The sequence below is a fragment of the Dermochelys coriacea genome, chromosome 23, assembly GCF_009764565.3.
Source record: "Dermochelys coriacea isolate rDerCor1 chromosome 23, rDerCor1.pri.v4, whole genome shotgun sequence".
Classification (NCBI taxonomy): Eukaryota; Metazoa; Chordata; order Testudines; family Dermochelyidae; genus Dermochelys; species Dermochelys coriacea.
In genome coordinates this window covers 11,405,426-11,425,363 of record NC_050090.1, presented here as the reverse complement: position 1 = coordinate 11,425,363, position 19,938 = coordinate 11,405,426, and the positions used below count along the sequence as shown (strand labels likewise).

General features: G+C 48.8%; 1 long non-coding RNA gene across 1 annotated transcript; it reads right to left on the bottom strand.

Annotated features, from left to right (window-relative positions):
* Positions 1-10,100: 10,100 nt before the first annotated feature.
* On the bottom strand, positions 10,101-18,077 carry LOC122457261. The gene is made up of 4 exons (XR_006276737.1): positions 18,031-18,077; positions 14,219-14,302; positions 13,104-13,128; positions 10,101-10,150 (listed from the first exon to the last, which is right to left on the bottom strand). It is a non-coding gene; the product is annotated as an uncharacterized LOC122457261 (long non-coding RNA).
* Positions 18,078-19,938: the final 1,861 nt, after the last annotated feature.

Below are 19,938 nucleotides of genomic sequence, written 5' to 3'. Positions count from 1 at the left end.
AGGCCCCAAATATCGGGACTGTCCCTATAAAATCAGGACATCTGGTCACCCTAGGCCTGGGACACTAACAGGGGGCTACCTGCCTTCGCCTCCACCTCAGGCGAGGGCCCGCGGCCCCCCTCCACATTTGGGAGGGCTCCAGCTCCCTTGCCCTGGGCTGAGGCTACTGGGGGCGGGCCTGCAGCCAGAAACGGCTGGTGGCTGGAGCCAGTGCTCGCACCGTCCGCCCACAAGGTGCTTCAGGGCTGGGGGCCGTGCTGCCCATCCACCCGCAGCACTGGGAGCCGTGCCCAGCTGCCTGCCTGCCTGCCGCTCCGGGGCTCAGGCTGGGGGCTGGTGCTCAGCCAGCCTGAGGCTGATGGGGTTGGGGGGGGGGGACTCTCTGGGCTCTTTTGAGGGATAGGGATAGGGGCAGGGCCCCAGGCAGAAGGGGTGGGCCGGCCTGGGACTAGCCTCCCCAAGCCCTTGGGTCATCTGCTGCCCATGGCTCCTTGCTCTCTCGTTAGCTGTGCCCCACTCTGGCCCAGGTAGCTCCAGCTCACATGGAGGATAGGACCCCCTGGCCTCCTAACTCCCTCATTAGCCTGCCTGCCCTGTCAATCAGGCTGACCTGGAGCATTGGCCTCTGCCCATTGCCCTTGGGGACTGTAAGTCTCAGGGTCCTGATGTCCCATTGACCCTTCCCCTTGGTACTGGGAGCTACCCAACCAAATAATCCCCACTGAGTTTTAGCAAAGGACCAAAAGACGCCTTACATGTAGCCGAGCTGGGAATTCAATCCCTGTCTCCCAGAAGTCCCATGCTGGTGCCTTAACCATAAGCCCATCCTCAGAAGGAAGGAGCCGGGCTGGGCTGGGCTGGGCTGCCTGACTAGGCGTTGTGGCAGAGCTAAGATCTGACAGAGCTCAGCGTGGCCCTGGCCTGGCTGGGAGTGAGCAGAGGTCTGTAGGCTGCAGGGCAGAGTGACTGACAGCATCACTGTTGGGGGAAAGAAGGGGGAAACTGAAGGAGGCTGCAGCAGTTACCTCTTACAGCAGGGGCCTATTGTGCAGCACTGAGCAATGGTGTCTCCTCAACACCCTGCTTTGAGCTGGTCAGTGGTATTTCCCTAGGCCCCTCTTCACTCTCCCACTCACACTTCAGTTCACTTTGGAAGTGAGTTCAGCTACCGGTTGAATTAATCACAGGTTTCAGAGTAGCAGCCGTGTTAGTCTGTATTCGCAAAAAGAAAAGGAGTACTTGTGGCACCTTAGAGACTAACAAATTTATTAGAGCATAAGCTTTCGTGAGCTACAACTCACTTCATCGGATGCATTTGGTGGAAAAAACAGAGGAGAGATTTATATACACACACACAGAGAACATGAAACAATGGGTTTATCATACACACTGTAAGGAGAGTGATCACTTAAGATAAGCCATCACCAACAGCAGGGGGGGGAAAGGAGGAAAACCTTCCATGGTGACAAGCAAGGTAGGCTAATTCCAGCAGTTAACAAGAATATCAGAGGAACAGTGGGGGGTGGGGTGGGGGGGAGAAATACCATGGGGAAATAGTTTTACTTTGTGTAATGACTCATCCATTCCCAGTCTCTATTCAAGCCTAAGTTAATTGTATCCAGTTTGCAAATTAATTCCAATTCAGCAGTCTCTCGTTGGAGTCTGTTTTTGAAGCTTTTTTGTTGAAGTATAGCCACTCTTAGGTCTGTGATCGAGTGACCAGAGAGATTGAAGTGTTCTCCAACTGGTTTTTGAATGTTATAATTCTTGACGTCTGATTTGTGTCCATTCATTCTTTTACGTAGAGACTGTCCAGTTTGGCCAATGTACATGGCAGAGGGGCATTGCTGGCACATGATGGCATATATCACATTGGTAGATGCGCAGGTGAACGAGCCTCTGATAGTGTGGCTGATGTGATTAGGCCCTATGATGGTATCCCCTGAATAGATATGTGGACAGAGTTGGCAACGGGCTTTGTTGCAAGGATAGGTTCCTGGGTTAGTGGTTCTGTTGTGTGGTGTGTGGTTGCTGGTGAGTATTTGCTTCAGATTGGGGGGCTGTCTGTAAGCAAGGACTGGTCTGTCTCCCAAGATCTGAGAGAGCGATGGCTCGTCCTTCAGGATAGGTTGTAGATCCTTGATGATGCGTTGGAGGGGTTTTAGTTGGGGGCTGAAGGTGATGGCTAGTGGCGTTCTGTTGTTTTCTTTGTTGGGCCTGTCCTGTAGTAGGTGACTTCTGGGTACTCTTCTGGCTCTGTCAATCTGTTTCTTCACTTCAGCAGGTGGGTACTGTAGTTGTAGGAATGCATGATAGAGATCTTGTAGGTGTTTGTCTCTGTCTGAGGGGTTGGAGCAAATGTAACCCACCCAGCAATATTGTTAATCTATCCAACTATACTCTTAACCCAGCGGAAGAATCTGTCCTATCTCGGGGCCTCTCCTTTTGCCCCTCCACCCCCACGAACATGATACAGTTCTGTGGTGACCTAGAATCCTATTTTCGACGTCTCAGACTCAAGGAATATTTCCAACACACCTCTGACCAACATATTAACCCACAGAGACCTTCTTGCCAACACTACAAAAAGAAGGATTCTGGGTGGACTCCTCCTGAAGGTCGAAACAGCAGCCTGGATTTCTACATAGACTGCTTCCGCCGACGTGCACGAGCTGAAATTGTGGAAAAGCAGCATCGAAGCAGCATGGAAGGTTTTCCTCCTTTCCCCCCCCTGCTGTTGGTGATGGCTTATCTTAAGTGATCACTCTCCTTACAGTGTGTATGATAAACCCATTGTTTCATGTTCTCTGTGTGTGTGTGTATATAAATCTCTCCTCTGTTTTTTCCACCAAATGCATCCGATGAAGTGAGCTGTAGCTCACGAAAGCTTATGCTCTAATAAATTTGTTAGTCTCTAAGGTGCCACAAGTACTCCTTTTCTTTTCGGTTGAATTAAGAGTTTAATTCTGAGTAAGAGTGTCCTCACAGGAATTTAATGCAGTTTAACCAATCCACTTTCGATGCATACCTTTAGTTAATTGGGATTAATGTTCCTGAGCATCACTATGTAGATAAAACTTCAAAGGCTCCAACACCAAAAGCAAATAGAAAACCCAACACTGATTATTTCTGAGAGGCTCTTGTTTTTTAAGCCAAAATGCATCCGATGAAGTGAGCTGTAGCTCACGAAAGCTTATGCTCTAATAAATTTGTTAGTCTCTAAGGTGCCACAAGTACTCCTTTTCTTCTCATGATTTGGGCGGCCTGACCTGTGATTTTTGAGCGCTGGGAGTGGCAAAGCTAAATTAAAGCCAGCTGTGAGGGAGAAAAGGAGGTGGGTTACCGTCTGCATGAACCTGAAGCAGAAGATGCCAGTCACAATGAAGATGATTTTTTTTTCTTTTGCACAATTCAGTTTCTTAATTACCTGAAAGTTGAAAGTTGCCCTGAGTCGCTATGGAAATGTGTAAGGGAGCTCGAAGCCCTGCAGAAAAGTGCTTCTCTGGATAGTTAAACACACTCACAACTGTTCAAAGAGCTTCAACTAGCAACACAAAACAAAGGTACAAAAGGGAAAGTATGATTCCCAAATCCACCAGTATCTGCAGCATGATCCAGAGACATTGATCAGGTGCTGATTGTACTAGCAGCAGGGCCTATGTCACTCATTTGAAAGCTCACAACACAGACAGATTTTCCATTGTTCAGCTCTCAGTTAGGCTCCTAAATGCAGTGGCTAGATTTTCCAAAGCAACCAGGACCCAGCAACAGACAATCGCTGACCTCAAATGCAAAATTTTATCAGCTGCTGGGTGCTTACAGAAATCTGACCGTCAGTCTAGAATTCCTGCCAAACATAGCTCAAACCCAAACACCAAAGCCGTTTAATTGCTTCAAGCAGTGACTGCTTTCCAGGGAGCCAAATACTGGCATGATGTTCTCTTGCATCCACATGGCTGCATTCTCTGGATGAGGCTAAAAACAGTTTCACAAAGCCATAGCTTGTGACTAATACTTTTTGGTTGTTATTTATATTTCATCTTATCCCTACAAACCCACATGACATTAAACAGACCTGCAAATTCAAAGGAGACCCTGACGCTGTTGTCAGTTCTCATGATTTCACAGTGCATCTCATAATATTTGCTGTTTTTCTTAAAGCCCAACTCCTGAGGTGCTGGGATTATGTGAAAATCTTGGGTTTTGTTGAAATGAGTAAGTTTCTAGCCCTCCTGGCTATGAAGAACACCTGGAAAACCTGACCTCCAAACAGTCAAACACCAGAAGTCAAACAAAAGCAAGCAAAATGCATAATTTTAAAAAAATCTCATGAATTCTTAAGGCACTCTTGGGATGGGGGGGGGGAGGGCTGCCTCATGATTTTTGTACACTTTGGGTTGAAAATGGAATCTCTAAACAGAGCTAAGAGGACTTGGGAGCTGAACTGTCGATATAAAAAGTCAGGGGGTAGGAATATAGAGTTTGGGTATTTTTCCCAATTTTACTCAGAAGAAACTTTTTTTCCAGAAGGCAACATTTGTCCTAAGAATATTCCGGTGTCCTACAGTACTTAGGGTCACTGTGCATTGTCCAACTGTGGCCTCAGAGAAGGTCCCCCTTTGGAGGTTCTATGATGCAGCTGCATACTGATGAGTCCTGCATTTCAGCAAGTAGAGCATTAATGACATCTGTCCCGCTGCAGAGCGATGGTTGCGTATGTCGGTGTCTCTTCTCTCTGGGGTGGTGGATGCTTTAAGATAAAACACAGTGATGTTACTTTTTTGCTAAGCCAGCCTAAAGCCAGAAAAATGAAGCCAGAAAATGTCTGACTGACACCACCGTTGAACGTATAGCAGGAGCAATTCTAATGGGCATCTAGGCTGGGAAACACCAATGGACGCACTTCCTACATTTGTTAGTCTCTAAGGTGCCACAAGTACTCCTTTTCTTTTTACTTCCTACATAAACCCCTCTGAGGCAGGAAGCTCAGATTTCCCCCTCCCCAGAACTTGGTCTGTCCCTTTTCTGCTCCCCAGACAGCTTGGCTTTTTCCCTGACACTTTCCAGCTGGGCAGAGGAGTCTTTCACCTTCTCTCCAAGTCAGCTGACCCATCGAGGTAGTTCCAGGTTCTTTCTGTGATGGGCTGTTATTATAGACTCATAGACTTTAAGGTCAGAAGGAACCACCATGATCATCTAGTCTGACCTCCTGCACATTGCAGGCCACAGAATCTCACCCACCCACTCCTATAACAGACCCCTAAACTCTGGCTGAGTTACTGAAGTCCTCAAATCATGATTTAAAGACTTAAAGTTACAGAGACTCCACAATTTACACTAGTTTAAATCTGAAAGTGACTCGTGCCCCATGCTGCAGAGGAAGACAAAAACACCCCATGGTCTTTACCAATCTGACCTGGGGGAAAATTCCTTCCTGACCCCAAATATGGTGTTCAGTTAGACCCTGAGCATGTGGGCAACACCCACCAGACAGACACATGGCAACGAATTACCTATAGTAAGTCAGAGCCCGACCTATCTAGTGTCCCATCTCTGGCCGTTGGAGATATTTACTGCTAGCAGTTGCAGATCAGCTACTAGCGATTGTAGATAGTCTCATCCCCCGCATAAACTTACCAAGCAATTTTGGTTTTTTGCCCCAATTGCTCATCTTGGGAGGCTGTTCCAGAACTTCACTCCTCTGGTGGTTAGAAACTTTCATCTAATTTCAAGTCTAAGCTTGTTGATGGCCAGTTTATATCTATTTGTTCTTGTGTAGACATTCACTTAACATAAATCGCGTAACATCCACCTCCCTGTTATTTATCCCTCTGATGTATTTATAGAGAGCAATCATATCTCCCCTCAGCCTGCGTTTGGTTAGGCTAAACAAGCCAAGCTCTTTGAGTCTCCTCTCGTAAGGTGGGTTCTCCATTTCTCAGATCATCCTGGTAGCCCTTCTCTGCACCTGGTCCAGTCTGAATTCATCTTTCTTAAACATGGGAGACTAGAATTGCACACAGCATTCCAGATGAGGTCTCACCTGTGCCTTGTATAATGGTAATAACGCTTCCCTGTCCTTACTGGAAATACCTCACCTGACATATCCTAGGAGACTGCATTAGCCTTTTTCACAGCTTATCTTATCTGAAATAAGGATTCATGTGTGCTGTAGGCAGTGTAGCTTTTTCCTGTTCAGTTTGGTATCTTAATGATTGATGTTATTAATGGCAATATTTATAATGGTTCCAAGCACTTTTTATTATTTTATTGTTATGTTGAAGATTGGCTGGCTCCCAACAAGTGTGTCTTTGATCTATGGGCAACCGCAGCTCCTTGCTGAAATTGGTGGCTGTGATAACCGCCTTTCATTCAAGCTAAATAAGGGAACCATTAAATGTCCCTTTATTTGGTCTCAGCTGAAGCAATGGAAAACCACCGCTCAAGGAGCAGACCGCAGAAAAGCCTGGGCATGGCAGGGCCATGTGGTCAGGGTTCCTCAGGGCCAGGCTGTGTGAGAGAAGCAGCAGAAACACCTCAGAAGCAACCAGAGGAATCAATAAGAAAGCCAGACGCAGCCAGAGAAGAACAGGTAGCAGGACCCTGAAAGCTCAGAGAGTGAGAAAGAGGGAGAGCGAGCGAGCTTTTGGGCAGCGTGCTGGCTGGAAAGAGGCTTGCAGCTGGGATCAAAGAAAGTGCCTCCTGTTGTTTGGTTCCTGTTGTGTTCAGGGAAACAGGACTTTGTAGATGTAAATAAGTAGGGTTGCATCAACAAATATACCTGACTCTGTCATCACTTTCTCCTCTCACTGTAACTATGCACAGACCCAGAGTATTGACTAACTGCTTGGGTGAAAGGGAAACCTATATATATAATTCTGATAGGGTTAAACCAGCTTCTGAATTCACAGGAGTCATAAATATCTCTGTAAGTAGTACCCTGTCCTACAACCACTTACTAAAAGCTCTAAAGGATAAATCGGCATTTGTTAGTATAAGAACAGCCAAAGTAATACTCGGAAAATCTCTGAAAAGTGAATGAGGCTCCAACTCTCTGAGATCACTTGAGGTCTTTGCCCCAGATTTTCAGGACAAGATCTACACAGTCATGTGATGTGGTTATCAAATTTCATTTCCTCTGGAATGGATTTGTTCGGGGTGTGTGTGAAATTCAGGCTGATAACGGGATGCTAACATCAACCTTAACTCCAAGGAGACCAGCTAGCCCTCCATGATAGCCACACACAGCTCTTCCCTTTGTGACACTGCTTTAAACACTCAATACAATGTTATATTAATAATAATAATTAATAATGATAAAAATGACAGAACTTCAGTGACCCAAACTCCTCCCATCCATCTTTAGAGGAGGAGAAATAAAAATCCAGGGTTATTGTTGTGGCAAATTGCCAGTACGATTGTGATGGGTCCCACGCTTCCTCTTTTTTTTGGGAGGGGGGGAAGTTCGGGGCACAGTTTCCTGCCCCTGAACTAGGGTATCTACTGTCCCACTAGTAACCCAGAGAAGGGTAGTGGAGAGGAAGGGACCCAGGCCCACCCTCTATTCTGGGTCCCAGCCCAGGGGCCCAAGGGATAGTGGTAAACCACTTGAACTAGTGCTTCCTTCCCCTGGGCTACTTCCCTCTCCTGCTCTTCAGCTTGTGGGGTTCCTGCCTTCTCTCTCTGCACAAGCCGGGTGTCTCTTTACCTAGGGTCTTGGTCTTCTAGCCAGCCACAGCACTTCTCCTAACTCTCCTCTACTTCAACTCCTCCAAACTGCCATCTCCATCTCCATCTCCTTCCCCTGCTGATTGAAGCAGGGTTTTTTTATCAGGTGACTAGCTTCCGGTGCTCTAATTGGCTTCAGGTGCTTTTAATTAATCTATAGAAACCTTTCTTCCCTCAACAGGGAATAAGGCTTCTCCTCATCCTGGGACTTACATATCTCTCCTATATCACTCTCCTGCTGCCTTCTGGCCATGCTGTATCACATTGTTCATTGCCAATGTCAGCTGGAGTGTGGACAAATAATTATCATAAGGAAGCAGTTGGGGGAAGGAAGCTGTGTGTTTGCAGCTTTCCCTGCCACTAACATGGTACCCAGGGTGTGTGCACCACCGCACAGCCGCTGCTAGCAGTGTGAGACCGCGCACGCCCCTCTGACACCTACATTGCTTGGAGACCCATGGGGGAAAATCCTGCCCCATAGAAGTCAATTTGAAACTGCCAGGATTTCACCCCTTTTCTGTCTTCCTTCCCCTTTGGGAGGTCCATGATGGGGAGGGGGGTTACCAGCGAGTGGTGCTGGGGCTTCACTTATAGGATCTGTCTCACTAGAGTTGATTCCCACTTGGGTAACATTTCGAAGGAGGTTTTCAAACCTGCCTGTGGGATTGGAATGTCCAGTTCCCAGGAGTTTTAATGGGGACTTTTAACCTTGAACATCTCTGCTTTGGTTGTTTGTCTGACTGCAGAGGCTGGTGCTGAGAGCCCCTCTATAACTGATAGATTTTCAGGCCATGAGGGTTTCTCTCCTATCGCTGCGGTGTGGAGTTTGGGAAGGATGTTTTCCTCTCACCTGGATGCGTGTCTGTGTGTCCATGGGGGGTAGGGCCTGACCGGCCAGGCTAACAGCAGCTATGGGAGGCAGCCACCTGCGCCTGGGTGGAGATCTGTGACCCCAGCAGTGAGACCAGGGTAACAGACACAGCTTGAAGCCTGGGAATCCTGAGTAAATCCATGTTTGAAGCCCATGGCTCACTGCTGAGTTGGAACAGGCAAACAAATCGCTCTTTTCTATCATTTCACTTTGTCGTTAATAAAAGCTGCGACTCACCCTGGAGCTTCCCACCCAGTTCACGGAGGCATCTGGGGAGAGAAGGACAGTTACACATTGTCACTGGGTGTAAATGTCCTTAAGGGAAGGCACCTCACTGAGCACGAATTATAACCCCACGGCTCCTACCTCTCCCCACAACCAGGGCAGGGCTCCCTGGTGAGCAGCACTGAGCATAATGGAACCTGTTCCTGATCAGAGTCGCTAGGTGATACCAAAGCAGAAGGATTTAATGTGGCTGTTGAGGATGTTCAGTGGAAACTGTCTGTCGGGGTTTTCCACAGAGCTATTTTGTCACAAACGGAGGTGGCTTTCGGCAGAAAATTTCAAAAAAATGAGTGTCCCCAAACTGAACTATTTTGGCCAAAACCAGAAATATTCTGGTTCAGAAAACCAGCATGGATCCGCATGAGACTTGTAGGTCAGTTGCCTCATGCTCATATTCTCCTCTACAGGCTGGACTGGCCGGGCTTCATCTCCCGCGATTCACTGCAACCAGGGACTCCCATGATGTACTATTTCCTGTCACCATGAGGGGAGAAAGTGGTGCATCATGGGAGAGTCAGAGACCCTGGCTCAAAGAAGAGACCAGGACCATGAGGCACCTAAACTATGCCTATGAGGCACCCAGCTCCCAGAGAAGGGGGTGGGACACTTTCCAATGGGAGCGTTCCCCGGCATGTGCCCTTTCCATGAAGGAGGGGAAGTGGTAACAATTTGCCACAGTGCCCTAAGCCAGTGGTTCTCAAAGCCGGTCTGCCGCTTGTTCAGGGAAAGCCCCTGGCAGGCCAGGCCGGTTTGTTTACCTGCCCCGTCCGCAGGCTCGGCCGATCACGGCTCCCACTGGCCGCAGTTCGCCGCTCCAGGCCAATGGGGGCTGCGGGAAGCGGCGTGGGCCGAAGGATGTGCTTGCCGCCCTTCCCGCAAGTAAACTGACCTGGCCCGCCAGGGGCTTTTCCTGAACAAGTGGCAGCCCTAGTTTGAGAACCACTGTCCTAAGCCATGGCAATGCAGGACTGGGTATTACAGGCAAAGGATGGGACAAAGGAACCTCAGGGACTCAGATGCATGAGCCCTGGGACCCTGAGAACATTTTCTCCTCATTCACTTTGATTTCAGGCAGTTTGTTTCTCTAACTCTTGGCCAGACAGTCTGACCTGGGATCTGTCCACCCCCTACTTTAACACATTTACTCCCAGCCCTCGCCTTTCTCCCTCATGTGCAGGTGACCCCGGTAACTCCAATACTCTCCAAAAGTTCTTACATTCAATATGATCTGCAGGAGTGTTGCTGGTGTCACGCTGGGCTCGTTCCCTGTGGGGAGTAATAAGGACAGGGGGTGTCAGCGATGCCGCGTGCTGTGTGTCACCTTGGTGACACTGAGTACTTGTGGCACCTTAGAGACTAAGAAATTTATTTGAGCATAAGCTTTCGTGAGCTACAGCTCACTTCATCGGCATCCAATGAAGTGAGCTGTAACTCACGAAAGCTTATGCTCAAATAAATTTGTTAGTCTCTAAGGTGCCACAAGTACTCCTTTTCTTTTTGTGAATACAGACTAACACGGCTGCTACTCTGAAACTTAGTGACACTGAGTCTGTTTTTAGAGGTCCAGCTGTGAGGAGATTTCTTCCCAGGGCTGGTTCTCCTGCTAGGACCTTACATCTCCATTCAGCTCACACTCAGTGGAAAGGCAGCAAGCCCTACTTCTGGATAATCAGGGAAGGTAGCAGCTTCATCATTTATGGAGGGAAAGTCTAATAAGGCTGAGACTTGAACATCCTGTTCTACTTCAGCAAAATGGCCAAGAAACCCACCACTCAAAACCCCACTAGGTCAGCACAGGGTTAAGATTGGGGGAAACAGAAAAACCCTGACATCTCAGGACAGAAGTTGAAGAGAACACTGTCATTTTCACAAAGTTACAACTGGGTGACCTTTTTCAACAGGAATTTTTTTCATGAACAATATTTTAACCAAAGTCAAATGTTTGGCCAAAATTGTATGATTTAATGAATTTTTCAGTGAAAAAAAATCCTTAAAGAAAATGTTGATTTTGTTTTCTTTTGAATGGACATTCTGAATTCTTTTGTCAAAAAATTCTTTTGTCAAAACCCCCACATTTTCTGTGAAAAATTTCAAACAAAATTTTTTTTTGAATTTTTTTCACCAAAATAAAGCTGGATTTTTGGCCCAGGGCTGCTCACAATGTAGAAAGGGTGAATGTTCATCCTCAAGGCTCAACTTTAATGTCTTTGCATAATGTGGAATTGAATCTTCAGAGCCCTCTTTCTATCCCAGTCTGCTAATCAGCTCCCATGACCCAGGAAGGCAGGGTGGGGGTGTCTGGTGGGACAGTATGGTCATATGGGAGGAGCAGGGAAGGAAGGAATGTTTGGGGAGAGGCAGCTACAGAGCCCTATGGGTGGGGGGCACAGGAGGCAGGCAGGGAACATACACAGCTGGGAGTCGGGGTGGGGTCTCTCAGCACTGAGGGTCTGTGTGTCATGTCCCCTCTACCCCCACCAGTTTTACTGGGAGAGTCGCTGCACTGGGAACCCAGTCTGGGCAGGACACTGCCAGAGCCTGGAAACTGTCTCTAATCTCCCCATGCGCCTTTCCCTCTCTGTGTGCACCTGGTCAACCCATGGACTCCCGGGTCTCCCACCTTGCTCTTTCTGACCCACCCTCAGGGCTTAGAATGAGTGTATGGGCCCCGTGGCCCTCAGAAGGGCTGCAGTGAGCCCTGCGGGCTGCAGAAGGGACAGAGGGGGAAGGCAGCAGGAGTCGAGGGGAGTCCTGTGTGACAGGTGCTGGCTGCAGAGCAATGGGAAGTGACCCTTAGAGACTCTCTGCAGGGTCCTTGCAGGGTCTCTGGGTGTGGTGCTGGGCAGACAGGGAGCCAGGAGCACTTGGAAGCTCCCCCTCTGCCCTGTGTGTTATTCACACGTACGGCGCACTCTGAATCCCCACAGGCGTCCCTGCTGCCCAGCTCTCCCCAGCAGGCGTGTGGCAGGGCAACGCCTTGGTCACCCGCCCCACAGACCTGCACCAAGTTCATGAATGCTGTGAGTGAACCCACTGTGAGTGTTTTGGGGCGAGTCCATGTGTGGACGCACCTTGCCTGGCACTAAACCAGCTGCACATGGGTGGCGGGTATCATAGACCAGCGGAGGCTAAGTCTCCCAAAACAGCCCCACTCACACTCTGCCCCGAGGATCCTTTCCCACCTCCTGCTTTTCCCCCGTGGCCCTGCCCACACTACTCCTCTTCCCGCCCTCACTCAGCCTCTCCCCCAAAGCTGGCTGCGGTTGAGGCTAGGGCGGGCAGGGCGGGTGAGCCAGCTGGCAGCCTGGGGCAGCTGGGGCAGGTCGGCCGGTGGCCTGGGCGAGCCGGTGGGCCTGGACTCAGGGTGGCTGAGGCAGGGCTCCTCTGGCCATGGTGGGGGCTCAAGGATCTGGTGGGGGAAGGGAGCAAAAGGGGAGGGGAGGGGCACAGCCTTGGGGGGAAGAGATCGGGCCAGGGCTTGTCTTCCCGAACGGGGGACTCACATGCTGCCCATGGAGCTGTAGCCGATGGAGTTAACATTGCACGTTACCCACTGCAGCTAGATGGACAGGAGATCCTTGGTTCCCAGCCAGGACTGGCTACTCCTAGCCCCGCCCCGGAAGAACAGACCTGGTTCTAGGGAACTAGCTGGCTTGGTCATGGCTGCTTTGTGGGTGAGTAGCCCCGACACCCCCTGAGTGTGAAATGGGGTTACTTTCATTCTTTCAAACACGTCAGGGTGATTTTCAAACACGCTCACTCTGCTGCAGGTGAATTCAATGGGAACATGCCTCTTTGGCTAACCCCTTCCTTAAAGTGTCTCCTCCTAACCCCCAGATCCCATCCCGACCAGGAAATCATAGAGTCATTGAAGATTAGGGTAGGAAGAGACCTCAGGAGGTCATCTAGTCCAAGCCCCGACTCAAAGTACGACCAAACCCAACTAAATCATCCCAGCCAGGACTTTGTCAAGCCGGGCCTTAATAACCTCTAAGGATGGAGATTCCACCACCTCCCTAGGTAAAATCCATCCTTCCCTGGCCTTTTCAAAAATCCCTGCACAATAACCAGACTGAACCCCCCCTCCCTCCCCCCTGTCCCTCGCAGCAGGAGAGCTGAGATCCACTTGGACTCTGGAGTGGCTGCTGGCCATTATCTGACACAGAGAGAACAGACCAAGAAAGAAAATGAGATGGGAAAGGGAGTAATTTCCTCCTACCTTTGATCCCTTGGTAGAGACACAACTGGAAGCAATGAGACAATGTTATCAGAGATGCGGCCACGTTTCCTCATGGGCAGAGAGAGAGAGAGAGAGAGAAATTGAGTGACAGGGCCCAAATTCATCATCATATTGATGCAGAGCCTGTCCCCACGGCCCAGCCCAGCTCTCTCCTGCGCCAGCCCCACTGACTGCCCCTGGAGTGGTGTGGCCAAGTCTGACAATTTTAGTGGCAATCTCATGGTATTTCATATTCTATGTAAAGCCCCAGGTCTGAGAGTCAGGGGCTTCAGTGAGAATCTCGGCTTTCATTAAAAAAAAAAAGTAAGTTTATAACCCTCATGTTTGGGGAGAAAAGCCTGAAGATATGACCCAAAGACCCCCAAAGATCAAATCCCCCAGACAAATACAAAGAACCCACACTGGTGACTTCTTCGAAATCCCCTGAGTTTTAAGCCAATCTCAAGATTGTTGGGGTGACTCGAGTGCTGTGAAAGCTTGGGGCTTGAGACGCTGGGTGAGGAAAGGTTGGCAGGGCAGAGCTGTGTCCAGAGCTCTATTTTCAGAGTTGTTAGGTCCTGATTCAGGAAAGCACTAACACACGGGCACAGGCATAAGGGCCCTTCCTGACTAGGGGATGCCTTCCTGAACTGCAGCCTTAGGTACCTGCGTGATGATATTCCATCCATACACACGCCCCTGGCTGGGTCCTAGATTGTGACCTTCTCTGGGGCAGGGTCTGTCCCCTTCGTTACTGATCTGTGAAGCACCCGGCACAGTGGGGTCCTGATCCCTGGTTAAGGCTCCAGGGCATTACAGTAACACACCTAATAAATAATGTACAGCACCTAGCACAGTGGGGCTCTGATCTGTGACTGAGGCTCCATGGTGCTATTGCAATAGAAATAATTGATCACAATGATAATCCCTTTTATCATCTTTTGATCTTTCTCCCCAGCCAGATTCCCAAAAACAAATGATCAATTTCACTGTGTCTTTGATCATCTCTCTCCCCACCATTCCAGAGACACTGGGTACAGGGGATCAAAGGGGTTGTCTCTGCCACATCTGTCTGTACATTTGCTAACACTGCTTGGCATCACTCTCATACCCACCTTTCTTTCCCAGCAGATAAAGCACCACAGCCAGAACCAGGACGGTAGGGATTGTAATTCCCAACAGGAGGTTTAGATGCAGCCCTAGGAAAAAACCGTGCTGTGAATGGCCTCTCCAAGCAGCCACCAGCAAATCCGCACTGGCTGGAGCTGGCTGAACCCTGTGGTAATTGACCCCTAATATCCTCATGAACTTACCCAGGGAGTTCAGCCCACGGTTATCTGCAGGGTGAGGTTATTGGCTGTTCTTTCTGAGTAAAGTTTGTTGAAGATTTTCCAAAAAATTTCTTTTGCTAAACATTTTTTTTAAATCAAAACACAGTTTAACTGAAATCAAAAACTTTCCCCAAAACAATTCACATGCAAGGACCATGTTAGTCTTTTCACAAAAATAATTTTGAAATGAAAGACAACATTTTGTGTAGTTCTGAATTAACAGTTTTGTCTCATTTTGGTTCCGAAACCCCCCAGAAAAGGAAACTGTCTTGTCAAAATGAGGCTAAATGAAAAATTTGTGTTGAGCTTCATGAATATTTTTTCATCAAAACACTGAAATTTTCCATAAAAAGTTCTGAATGAAATAGTTTTCTTCACAATTTTTTTGTGACAACAAACCAGGATTTCCACCCAGCTCTCAAGGCAGGAAACAATCCTGTGGGAACTGCCCTGCTTCAGGGAATATAGTATAATATATGCCTATCTCATAGAACTGGAAGGACCTTGAAAGGTCATTGAGTTGAGCTGAGTCCAGTCCCCTGCCTTCACAGCAGGACCAAGTACCATCTCTGACAGATTTTTGCCCCAGATCCCTAAATGGCCCCCTCAAGGATTAAACTCACAACCCTGGGTTTAGCAGATCAAGTGTCTCCTCCAAACCACTGAGCTATCCCTCCCCCTGTATCATCTGCATCACTATTTGGGACAGCACCCAGGTTAAAACTTAACTTCAGCCATTTTAAGGACTGTAGCAAGTGCTTAAAGTTAAGCACAAACATAGGTGCTGTCGTGGATAGGGTTGGACTGGAGCATACGCTTGAGAGCTTTCCTGAGTGAGGGCCAGAGATCTGTACAGCATGCAGAGATGTGTGCAGAACTTGTTGAAAAATACCCAGTGGAAGAGTTTTCCATCAGAAAATGCTGTTTCTTCAAAATCAAAACCTTTCGACACGGCTCTTCAGTCTTTCAGAATTGAAATGTTGTTGAATTTGTGTTCCTTGCAAAATCTGAAATTTTGACATTTCATCCTGATTCAGGATGAAAATAAAATGTGAAAGGTCAGAATTTCTCACAGGACAGAAATGTCGTATCCCCAGGAGCTCTTGAGGCACAATTAGCATTAGTATCACTCTGGCAGGAGTCACTAGGTGGCGCTGTTACACAAAGTCTAACATCTTTTCCGATGAAGTGAGCTGTAGCTCACGAAAGCTTATGCTCAAATAAATTTGTTAGTCCCTAAGGTGCCACAAGTCCTCCTTTTCTTTTTGCGAATACAGACTAACACGGCTGCTACTCTGAAACCTGTCTTTGTGCAGACAAACCCTTTGTGAGAGACAGCCCCTGGCTGGAAGAGTTCACAGTCTAAGGGAGAATTTTCAAAAGCACCTGAGGGACTTAGGAACACAAGGCAGTGGGCACAGAGCATTTGTGCTCCTAAATCCCTTAGGGGCTTTGAAAATTCTCCCCTGAGACAAGGCAGAATTATTATCCCCATGTCAAAGATGGGGAGCTGATGTCCAGGGAGAGGAAGTGACAGGCCCATGGATTCTGTAGCAGAGCTGGGAAATGAACCTCAACCTTCTAGAAGTGTTATCTTGGTGCCTTAATCATTAACTCATCCACCTCCTCTAAATTTACAGCCCCTCTGCAGGAGGGATTATTTGCAGAGAAGGAGGGACCTGGGCTGGGCTGTCTGATTAGGACAGTTCATGGCAGGGCTAAGATTTGAAAGAGCTCGGGCGTGGCCCTGGACTGGCTGAGAGTGAGCAGAGGGCTGCAGGGCAGTGGGTTGCCAGTGCCAGGTGCCCAGGTTTTGTCTGGAATGTCCAGTCAAAAAGGGGACCTAGCAATGTCCGGTCAGGTGTATTGATCAGACCCTGAAGGTCCAGTTACTGGGAGAGGGAGCGAGGCGCCAAGTCATCAACCCATGTCAGTATGTGCTTAGCCTGCATCAGGCTGCAGCAGCTCCCATCTCAGCCCCGGAGCAGAGGGAGCCCAGCAGGGCAGGGGGCAGGAGACGATCCAGAGACGAGGAATGGGGGGAGAGCAGAGAATGATGGGGGAGGCAGGAGAGGAGCAAGCGGGGGGTGGGGCCTGGGAAGAGGCAGAGAAGGGGCAGGGCCTTGGGGAAGAGGCGGGCACAGACGAGGCCTCAGGGGTCTGGTTTTTAGCCAATAGAAAGTTGGCAACCCTAGTCAGTGACTGATAAAGTCCCTGATGGGGGAAGGAAGGGGAACTGAAGGAGGCTGGAGGAGTTACCTGGGCAAAAACTGTTATCACAGGGGCCTATTCTGCATCACTGACCAATGGCGTCTCCCCAACACCCTCTCAGAGCTGGTCACTGGTATCTCCCCAGCCTCCTCCTCACCCTTCCTCGTGCTCACAGTTGGTCAATGGAGATCCCCCATTGTCCCCCTCCCCATCCCGGAAAATGCTGACTCTCCCACCACGAGTCTTCTCCAGTCCTGCAGGCTGGGGCAGGCCCCGTTTCTCCAGCATGAAGGTGATGATGGGCGCAGACACCAGGAGGAGCAGAACCAGGGTGCAGCGAGTGGCCCAGATGGCGACGGACAACATGTCTGGCCCTGCAACATGGAAAGGGACATGGTGATGGCCGTGTGCAAATCAGCATGTGGGGCTGCAGTGCGAGCACTAGACACAGAACAGCAGCTACCCCGTGTGAGCTACCAGAGTCCTACATCTAAAGGGGGGGGGGGGGGGGATCATGCTGCAGGGGACACGTTCCCCTGATGGGAGGTTGTTGGGGAGGCTCCTCCCTTTCCCCAGCACAGGGTCACTCTTGCCCCAGTTTGCTCAGGCTGCACCAGGATTCTATGTAAAGGCCTCACAAGAGCCAGCGACAGATGCAGCAGCCCAGGCCCTATCGCCCCTCTCCAGTGTGGCTGGCAGGTCACCGCGGGGGTGACCCTGCCCTGGGCACAGGGCAGCACAAGGCCTTGGCACCAGCTGTATCTTCAGGAGAGGGTGGGTTAGTTTGCTGATACAAATGCTTTGCGTGGAGCTGAGGCAAACAGCCAGGTTGGGGTTCTGCTAAAGTCCCTGGGAACCGGGCACTGGTGTTGGGCAGAGATTCCTGAAAGAGGGGTTTGCCCACATGCTGGTTGTGACATCTCTGTTCCAGGACTGGAGCACAGAGCGTAAATAACTAATTACACAGAGAGACAGAACTTGTGAGCCCAGGTGTGATGACGCATCTGGTGCCTCCTTCCAGAACAACACCAAATACAGTGAGTGCAGAGGGAGGAAATAATTCACTGACTGCCGGTTTAGCAGGGGGTGTTAGGGAACTCCAGATGAAACTTTCCCATTAGAAGGATTTGGGATTCCCCCTTTGAAAGAGCCATTTTCCTGCCCTGCAAAGATGTTGCCCAGCTCAGCAATGCTGGTTAAAGCCTGGGAGACCTGCAGGGAGAATGTGCTGCATTGGATGAGCCTGGCACCCTGTTCTGTGGTTGTGTGTTTCCTCTACATCCATTGCCACAGTGATCACATTCAGACTAGGGGTTGCCCAGCCCAGGACCCACCTTTCCCTAAATAGAGCCCCCAGAATAAAGACATGCTTCAGAAGCATTTACCTTGTGGGGAGGAACCCCTGACACCACCGCTGCTGGAGTCATCACCTAGGCAATAAATACACAAGAGATAAGAAAAGAGCATGGCCCCACTCCAGGCCCATAGACTGCCCTACCACAATTACACCAGGGGCAATAACTGGCTGATGGCTGTGCTGCTGAAAGGGGCTTGGGATTAGAGTGGATCACAAACTGAATCTGCATCAGCAGTGTAACGTAGTTGTGAAAAGGGCTAACGTATGTAAGAGACAGGATGTCATTGTCCCGCTCTGCTCTGCACTGATGAGGCCTCAGCTGGACTACAGGGTCCAGTTCTGAGTGTGACACTTTATGAAAGTTGTGGACAAATTGGAGAGTCCAGAGGAGAGCAACAAAAATGATCAAAGGTTTAGGTTTCAGAGTAGCAGCCGTGTTAGTCTGTATTCGCAAAAAGAAAAGGAGTACTTGTGGCACCTTAGAGACTAACAAATTTATTAGACCATAAGCTTTCGTGAGCTACAGCTCACTTCATCGGATGCATTTGGTGGAAAAAACAGAGGGGAGATTGATATACACACACAGAGAACATGAAACAATGGGTTTATCATACACACTGTAAGGAGAAAGAAAAGGAGTACTTGTGGCACCTTAGAGACTAACAAATTTATTAGAGCATAAGCTTTCGTAAGCTACAGCTAACTTCATCGGATGCTGTAGCTCACGAAAGCTTATGCTCTAATAAATTTGTTAGTCTCTAAGGTGCCACAAGTACTCCTTTTCTTTTTGCGAATACAGACTAACAGGGCTGCTAGTCTGAAAACTGTAAGGAAAATGATCACTTAAGATAAGCCATCACCAGCAGCAGGGGGGGAAGGAGGAAAACCTTTCATGGTGACAAGCAAGGTAGGCTATTTCCAGCAGTTAACAAGAATATCTGAGGAACAGTGGGGTGTGGGGTGGGGTGGAGGGGAGAAATAACACGGGAAAATAGTTTTACTTTGTGTAATGACTCATCCATTCCCAGTCTCTATTCAAGCCTAAGTTAATTGTATCCAGTTTGCAAATTAATTCCAATTCAGCAGTCTCTCGTTGGAGTCTGTTTTTGAAGCTTTTTTGTTGAAGGATAGCCACTCATAGGTCTGTATTCGAGTGACCAGAGAGATTGAAGTGTTCTCCAACTGGTTTTTGAATGTTATAATTCTTGACGTCTGATTTGTGTCCATTCATTCTTTTACGTAGAGACTTTCCAGTTTGACCAATGTACATGGCAAAGGGGCATTGCTGGCACATGATGGCATATATCACATTGGTAGATGCGCAGGTGAACGAGCCTCTGATAGTGTGGCTGATGTGATTAGGCCCTATGATGGTATCCCCTGAATAGATACGTGGACAGAGTTGGCAACGGGCTTTGTTGCAAGGATAGGTTCCTGGGTTAGTGGTTCTGTTGTGTGGTGTGTGGTTGCTGGTGAGTATTTGCTTCAGACTGGGGGGCTGTCTGAAAGCAAGGACTGGCCTGTCTCCCAAGATCTGTGAGAGTGATGGGTCGTCCTTCAGGATAGGTTGTAGATCCTTGATGATGCGTTGGAGAGGTTTTAGTTGGGGACTGAAGGTGATGGCTAGTGGCGTTCTGTTATTTTCTTTGTTGGGCCTGTCCTGTAGTAGGTGACTTCTGGGTACTCTTCTGGCTCTGTCAATCTGTTTCTTCACTTCAGCAGGTGGGTATTGTAGTTGTAGGAATGCATGATAGAGATCTTGTAGGTGTTTGTCTCTGTCTGACGGGTTGGAGCAAATGCAGTTATATCGTAGAGCTTGGCTGTAGACAATGGATCGAGTGGTATGATCTGGATGAAAGCTAGAGGCATGTATGTAGGAATAGTGGTCAGTAGGTTTCCGATATAGGGTGGTGTTTATGTGACCATCGCTTATTAG